This window comes from Cricetulus griseus, chromosome 6 (assembly GCF_003668045.3).
Source record: "Cricetulus griseus strain 17A/GY chromosome 6, alternate assembly CriGri-PICRH-1.0, whole genome shotgun sequence".
Classification (NCBI taxonomy): Eukaryota; Metazoa; Chordata; class Mammalia; order Rodentia; family Cricetidae; genus Cricetulus; species Cricetulus griseus.
In genome coordinates, this window is record NC_048599.1 from 50,011,904 (window position 1) to 50,019,590 (window position 7,687).

General features: G+C 46.1%; 1 long non-coding RNA gene across 1 annotated transcript; it reads left to right on the forward strand.

Annotated features, from left to right (window-relative positions):
• Window positions 1-822: 822 nt before the first annotated feature.
• On the forward strand, window positions 823-7,242 carry LOC103160478. Its single transcript, XR_003486533.2, has 4 exons — window positions 823-1,136; window positions 5,723-5,823; window positions 6,051-6,216; window positions 6,330-7,242. It is a non-coding gene; the product is annotated as an uncharacterized LOC103160478 (long non-coding RNA).
• Window positions 7,243-7,687: the final 445 nt, after the last annotated feature.

The following is a 7,687-nucleotide window of genomic DNA, read 5'->3' on the forward strand; positions in this document are numbered from 1 at the left end:
GTCAGGGTTCCTAGTTCCTCACCCACCACCCACATTGGGTAGTGTTGGGCAGCAGCTAACCATGCAACCCAATCTATAGAAACTACATTTGGCTCAAGGTCTGGTCCCAGTTCTATCAGGTGTGACCCAAAAGACTTGAGCTATGGTATTGTTTCCAAGGTGAAGATGGTGCCCACCTGGCTCCTGTATTATCTTGGATAGTTGGGCTTGTCACAGTTGCCTATCCTGCAGATAAAGGGTCTTGACTGGCAATAGATGTGAGCCCTGTGCCAGCAGGAAGCTGCTGATTTCAGGCCTGAGCTTCAGAACGATGCTGGCTGGAACTGTATGGGTGCCATGCACACACCGAGGCTGTTATTGGAGCCTCTCTCAGGATTCGATTCTGCACAGCTCTCCCTAGTGGGCAGAAGAGGCCCAGCTCTTCATATCTTCTCAGCGGTATCTCAAAGGAAATCTCTCACCCCGTCTCTGAGGTGTGGCACTTGCCTGCTGGGAAAAGACATAGTTTATCTGGCAATGAAAATTGTTTTGCAAGAGGTTCCCACAATTATGGTCTGAGGGAGGGTCCCTGCCAGCTTTTCTTAGTCACTTGGGCTTAGGGAGGGAAGGTGGTTTTTCTTTATTTTGTTCTGAAGGCAAAAGCCATCTGGGGGCAGGGTAATTACCCTGAGCCAGGGAGACAAAGGGACTGCAGTTCTCAGCTCTGCTGCAGGTGGCTGAGAGCTTTGGGTGGAATGTCACAAAGTACCCAGGTTGAAGGGTGAGTCAGAAATCCTTAGGTCACTTGCGGTTTTCTTTCATGGTTTTGCTGTGACTAGTCACTTGTTTTTACTTAGCAAGAACAACAGCTGTTTGGGTGTCTGAAACAGCACTGCCTGGTCCCCGTAGTGCCGGGGCTGCCCCGGTTTGGTAGAGGGAAGATACAGGGAACATGAGACCTGGCGAGTCTTTTTTGGAGCCAGTGTGAGTCTTAGGTAAGGAGTGGGGCATCCCTGGGCACAGACACTGAGCCAGATTTTCATGATGCTCAACTGAGCTTGCATCAAGATACTGATTCATTAATTTGAATTACTCATTTTACTGGACCAGTCCTCAGGAGCCATTCAGCTCTCTGGAAGAAAATCCCTGCCTCAGAAGTGAGTATGGTTTTGCTTCCTACAGGAGTCAATGTCTCTCACCTCAAATTCTCTCTGTCCAAACTCCATGTTGGTTTTTTTTTCCACCAGCTTGGGCACTCAGACACTGGACAGCTGTTTTTACTAAATGTACACACTCCTGTCACCAACACTGACAGACTGACTACAACTATGGTCCCCTGAGCCTCAGGTGCCTACTGCTTCCCTTGGTACTCAGGTCTGAAGTGAGATCTTTTAAAGTTTCCTTGAAATGGCAGCTGGGTCCTCTCTGCTCCACACATAGAGCAAAGAAAGGGAGGCACCAGTGTGGGCTCTTCACTTCGGGTCTCCCAGTGGTTGCCATTTGTTAGTAAAACAGAGCAGAAGCAAAACTGTGACTTTTTTGGCCACCATTCTCACTGTGTCTGCCTCAGTTTACTTGTCATGTGAGTGCAGATGCTGAGCTTCTGAGGTCTGGGGCTTTAGTCTGTAGCTTGGACCAAATATGGGCTAGAATACCACATGATAGTGTTCTTGTTTAAGGATGGCATGTTTGAACACTTGTCCCCAGCTGGTGGAGCTGTTCTAAAAGATTACAAAACCTTTAGGAGGAAGAGCCTTGCTGGAGCAAGTGGGTTACCATAGGAATGTCTTAATTTTTTATAGCCAGGCCCCACTTCCGGTGTGCTCTCTGCTTCCTTCAAGCATGGTGTGACTAGATGCCTTACTCTCCCACTGCCATGCTTTCCCTGCCATGATGGTCGATATTGATTCTTACACTGTGTGCCAAAATAAATCATTCCTCGTTTAAGTTGTTTCTTGGCAAGTATTAGGTCACAGCAATAAAAGTAACTAAAGCTAGATGTAGTGACACACACCTTTAATCCCAGCACTGGAGAGGCAGAGGCAGGCGGATCTCTGTGAGTTCGAGGCCAGCCTGGTCTGCAGAGCGAGTGCCAGGATAGGCTCCAAAGCTACACAGAGAAACCCTGTCTCGAAACCCCTTCCCAAACCCCCCCCCAAACAAAAGAGAAGTAATTTGTGGGATATTATTTTGACTAGGCAAAGATGTGTTGTATTTATTTATGCTCTAGAATATTACTTTGACTGTGTAAAGGTGTGTTGCTTTTGTTTATGCTGCTTTTGTTTAGCAATGTAAGGATGTGTGTTTAATTATGTAGAGATACATTGCATCTGTTTCACCTTGTCTTCTTAAGGCGCCTGATTGGCCTAATAACGAGCTGAATGGCCAATAGCTAGGCAGGAGAAAGGATAGGCAGGGCAGAGAGAATAAGTAGGAGGAGAATTCTAGGCTTGGGAAAAAGAAGAGATCGGAAGAACGAGAGTAGGAATGAGGGACACACCCAAGTCAAGAAGCCAAGCAGCCGCTGCCAGCCAGCTAGACACCAAAAGTAGTGAAAGTAAGATATATAGAAGAAAGGTAATAAGCCCTGAGGCAAAAGGCAGATAAAGAGAAACAGGTTAATTAAGATAAAAGAGCTAGCCAGAAACATGCCTAAGCTAGGCCTAGCATTCAAAATTGCTGTGTCATGATTTGGGAATTGGTTGATGGCCTAAAAGAAGCCTGGTACAAAGTAATACATTATGAACTGATATAAACAGTGACTTAGCTTTCTCTGTGCCCTGCCACCAGGTTACTCTTTCCCTGTGGCAGGAAATTCCAATCCTTGGTGCCTCACTTGCTGCCATCAGGGAGGAGTCTGGGGCTGGATGACTCTGATTCTGGTGTTATTAGAGATGAATGTCATGGAGCATGCTCCCAGGGAGAGGGGCAGTAGGGCTCTGCAGAGTTCCCTGAGCCAGGAGAAGGGCAGAGCAACAGGCACACTTTGTTCCAGGCGCTGCTACATTCTAACACCGGGAGGGAGCAAGCTCAGACATTACTTATTCTTTAGTACTAGACAGTGAGCCCAGGACTGTTTATACATGATAATTCAGTAAGTGGTCTATCTGTGAACTGTACCTAACATTTTCACTTTATTATTTATCTGTGTGTGTTTGCATGCTCAAGTGTGCCATGCATGTCTATGGAAGACGGAAAACAACTTTTGGGAGTTGGTTCTCTCCTCCTACCATGTGGGACCCAGGGGTCAAACTTAGGTTATCAAGAATGGTGGCAAATTCCTTTATCTGCTGAGCTGTCTTGCTGGCCCTACAACCTTTTAAAACAAATATTTTAAATATTAGTTTTATTTAATTTTTTCATTTATTTTACATCCCAACCACAGCTTCTCCTCCCCCTCCTCTGGTCCTTTCCCCCCTCTGTTCCCCTCCTCAATACACTCCTCCTCCACTCTGCTCAGAAAGGGGGCAGGAACAAAGCATGGCAAATTAAGTTGAGGTAGGACTCAGTGCCTCTCCTTGTATTAAGGTTGGGCAAGGCAACCCAGCATAAGGAATAGGTTCCTGGAAGCCAGCCAAAGCCTTAGAGACAGGCCCCAATCCCACTGCCAGGAGTCCCATAAGTAGACCAAGCCATACAACTTACACACACACATGTAGAGGTCCTAGAGGGGTCCCATTCAGGCTCCCTAGTTGTTAGTCGATGGTCTGTGAGTCCCCATGAGCAGGCCAGTTGCTTCTGTGGGTTTCCTTGTGATGACCTTGACCCCCTGGCTTGAACAATCCTTCCTCCCTCTCTTCAACAGGATTCCCTGTGCTTGGCCATGTGCTTGGTTGTGAATCTCTGCATTTGTTTCCATCAGTTACTGGACAAAGGCTCTCTGATGCCAATTAGGATAGTCACCAATCTGATTACAGGAGAGGACCAGTTCAGGCTACCTATTCACTATTGCTAGGAGTCTTAGCTAGGGTCATCCTTGTAGATTTGTGGGACTTTCCCTTGCATCAGGTCTCTACCTGACCCCAAAATGCACCACCATCAAGTCATCTCTTTCATTACTCTTCTCTCTACCTGCCCCCAAAACAGATCCTTTACATTTCCATCCCCACCCACGCTCAGCCTACACAGGGGATCTTTTCTATTTCCCCTTCCCAGGGAAATCCACGAGTCCCTCATTGGGCCCTCCTTGTTACCAAACCTCTCTGTGGCTGTGGATTGTGTGTAGCATGGTTATACTATACAGCTAATATCCATTTATGAGTGAGTACATGCCAGATTTGTCTTTCTGGGTCTGAGTTACCTCACTCAGGATGATTTTTTTTTCTAGTTTCATTCATTTGCCTTCAAATTTCCTGACATCATTGTTTTTAACAGCTGAGTGTTACACCACATTTTCTTTATCTATTCTTCAGTTGAGGGGAGTTTAGGTTGTCTCCAGGTTCTTGCTATTATGAATAACACTGCTATGAACATTGTTGAGCAAGTATCCTTTGGGTATGATTGAGTTTCCTTTGGATACATGCCCAAGAGTAGTATAGCTGGGTCATGAGGCTGATTCCCAATTTTCTGAGAAACCACCATATTGATTTCTAAAATGGCTGTACAACACTCCACTGCAGTGGAGGAGTGTTCCCTTTACTCCAGATCCTCTCCAACATAGGCTGTTACTAGTGTTATTGATCTTAGTCATAATAACTGGTATAAGATGGAATCTGAGTTGTTATGATTTGCATTTCCCTAATGGCTAAGGATGTTAAACAATTAATTCTTTAAGTATATCTTGGCCATTTGTGACACTTGTTGAGAAAAAAAAATTTATTTTGAGATGACACTCTTATTAAACTTCCCAGGCTGGTTTGGAACTTGTACTGTAGCCCAGACTGGCTGGTAGGCTTGAGCTCCTCCTGCCTCAACCTCCCAAGTGTCTGGGATTATGAGACTGTGCCTTTAGACCTAGCTTAGTCCATTTGTTTTTGAGACAGGGTGTTGCTAGGAAGTTCTGGCTTTAAACTCCTGTTCTTCCAGTCTTGACTCTCAAGTCTTGGGATTATTGGTATCTGACACTATGCTTGACCCTCTGTAGTTTTCAAAATAAAAGTCGGTGGGCCTTGAACTCCCTATGTAGCCACGGATGACCTTAAATTTCTGATCCTCTTGCTTCCATTTGCTTATTTCCAGAATCACAGTTATTCATAACAGTATTTGGCTTCTGCAGTGCTAGGAACCAAGCCCACAGCCTCATGCATGCTGGGCAAGCAATCAAACAGCTGGGTCCCAGCCCTACAGTTTTCTTACCAGGACTTACACCAAGGAATGTCAGTTAGTCTGTGTTAGGGGTTGTCTTCTCCTTCCTGTGAGCAATTGGAGAAGGCACATGGGATAGTGTAGGAGGAAGACAATAGGCAGTGGTGCTTGTTTTCATGAGCACATTGGGCCTGAGAGTTGATCCTCTAATGGGACTGCTGCAGAGCCTGATCTCTGTGGGGGAAGCCATTGTAGATAACCAACAGTGTGGCTTGTGGATCTGTGATGTTTACAGCATTGCATTTTTGTTGGTGGGTGGGGCTTTGTCAGGGTAAAGCCCTGCCTGGTCCAGATGCTGCTCTTGAGGTCAATGAGAGATTCTTACAGTCTCTTCATTCCTGCTCACCGGGTGACTGCTCCTCCAAAGCCTATGGATGGAGCATGGGATGACATCTTACCCAGCTGACCTGTATTGATGCCATGTTTGTTGTGTTGACAGGAACTATGGACAACTCCTGAGATCCAAGAGGCTGAGGCTTGGAGAGGGCATTAAGGACCTTAAAAACCATATAAGCCGCTTCTTACATTTCCTCTTAATGTGTGAGTAGCATTTATTGGACACCTGTGGCAGGTCCACCCTTCCATCCAGGGAAGTCTGCCAGGCTCAAAAGGACAGATCTGAGCTAATGGTAGATGAGAAGAGATATCTAAACAGAAGCCACTGTGTTCCATGGGACCTACAGTGTTCCAGGGAAATGGAGGGAGGGACAGGGTCAGTTCTTTACATAGCGCCTAGTCATGGTGTTTACTTTTCTGTTTGGCTGCAGAATACAGTCAGCTAAGGGTGCTGTCAGGCACCTGCATAGCTGTCTGCTTGCATCTTTGATTTGGACACAAAGCATGATGTTCAGAAGAGGAACGAAGAGATGGGACAATCCACAAAGAATCCTGGTACCCGTTCATCCTGTGGCTGCTGCTGTCATGGAAACCATGGTGTGTCTGGGGGTGCATTCCTCAGGGCGCTCCACTGTCTTCTCTCCTGGTATTCAGTGATATGTCCTCTTTTTCTCTTCTCTGCTTCCTCCATGGTCATCTCTTCACCACAGTGGAAAAGCACCAAAGGGTCAGGAGGAGAAGAACCAGGCTCGAGTGTCTGAAAGCCTGTCCTTCTGTGAACGCTATCATGAGGCCAGCTGTGCCCACGGAGGAAAACATTGCCCCACTAGGTCAGGTTATTCTCCCAGGAGAGGACACAAGGTGAAACTGTTTACTCATGCACCAGGGAGGTGGGTGGTGGTGGTGGTGGACCAGCTGCATCCACTACCCTCTCATCAGAGTTCATGCAGGGAGAGAAGGGTGGGCCTGCTGCATCCACCACCTTCTCATTGGAGCTCATGTGGGATTTTCTTTCTGTTCTCAAGCCCACAATGGGAGGAAGCTTTGTCCAAGGAAGCTGTCCTTGGGATCAACACTACAATTTCTTTCAGTCAATTTACTGACCTGCCCAGGGCAGAACCCTGTCTTGTTTGACTGGGAAATCTGGAGACACAAGCATCACCATGCTGTATACAACAGTCCTCTTTCTTGCCGTTGTGCCGATTGACAGGGATAGAGACACTGGGAAGAAGGGTCAGGGCTTTTGTTTCAATTTTCTTTCTTACAAGGACGCACCTGGAATACGACCACTGGTCTCTTGAAAACGAACTATGAATATATACCTCCTATATGCATGGAGCTTTTGATTGGCTCCTAGTAATTATGCAAGTTTACGGGATACAGTATTGGAAGGGAATGAATATAAGGTTTAGACAACATGGTACCAGTGAGGCTGCCTGGAATAACTTAATTAAGATGGCCACTACCAGATATCCGGGAACCACAGTAAGTGCTAAATGACACTGTTGTGTAATTCATTATGCGATCAGCTCTGACAAAAAGCAACTTTCCTGTGATTCTCTATAAAAATGTCCTCAGACTCAAGGGTGCATGCCCACAGAATAAAGTATGTCATGTCAGTGACATCTGCTCTGGGAAATTCTTCAAAGGAGTCTGTTCACATGGGATTGCAGGTTTGTCAGGTTGACAACTGAAGTTAACTATGACATACTATGTATGACATACACAGTAGAATTTCAATGCACACATGTAATGTATAAAAAACGAGGACTCTGGCATGTCCATAACTCCAAACACTTACCTATGGTTTTTTGTGTTAGGAACATTAAAAGTCCATCTACTAGTTACTTTAGTATGTGACTATCAGTCACCCTACAGTGCTATGAGACATTAAAAACTTCTAATATTACCCATTAGCCACCTGTTCTGCCCCTTCCTCTTTCACCTTCCAAACAATACCTCTGTAGCCCATTCTTGCCTGTCATTTCTGGAACCTGCGGGGCAGGCTTGACTTTTCAAGCAGGACTTAAGACCCTGGTCCAAAAGCTTTGCACAGGGGTGATGCCAG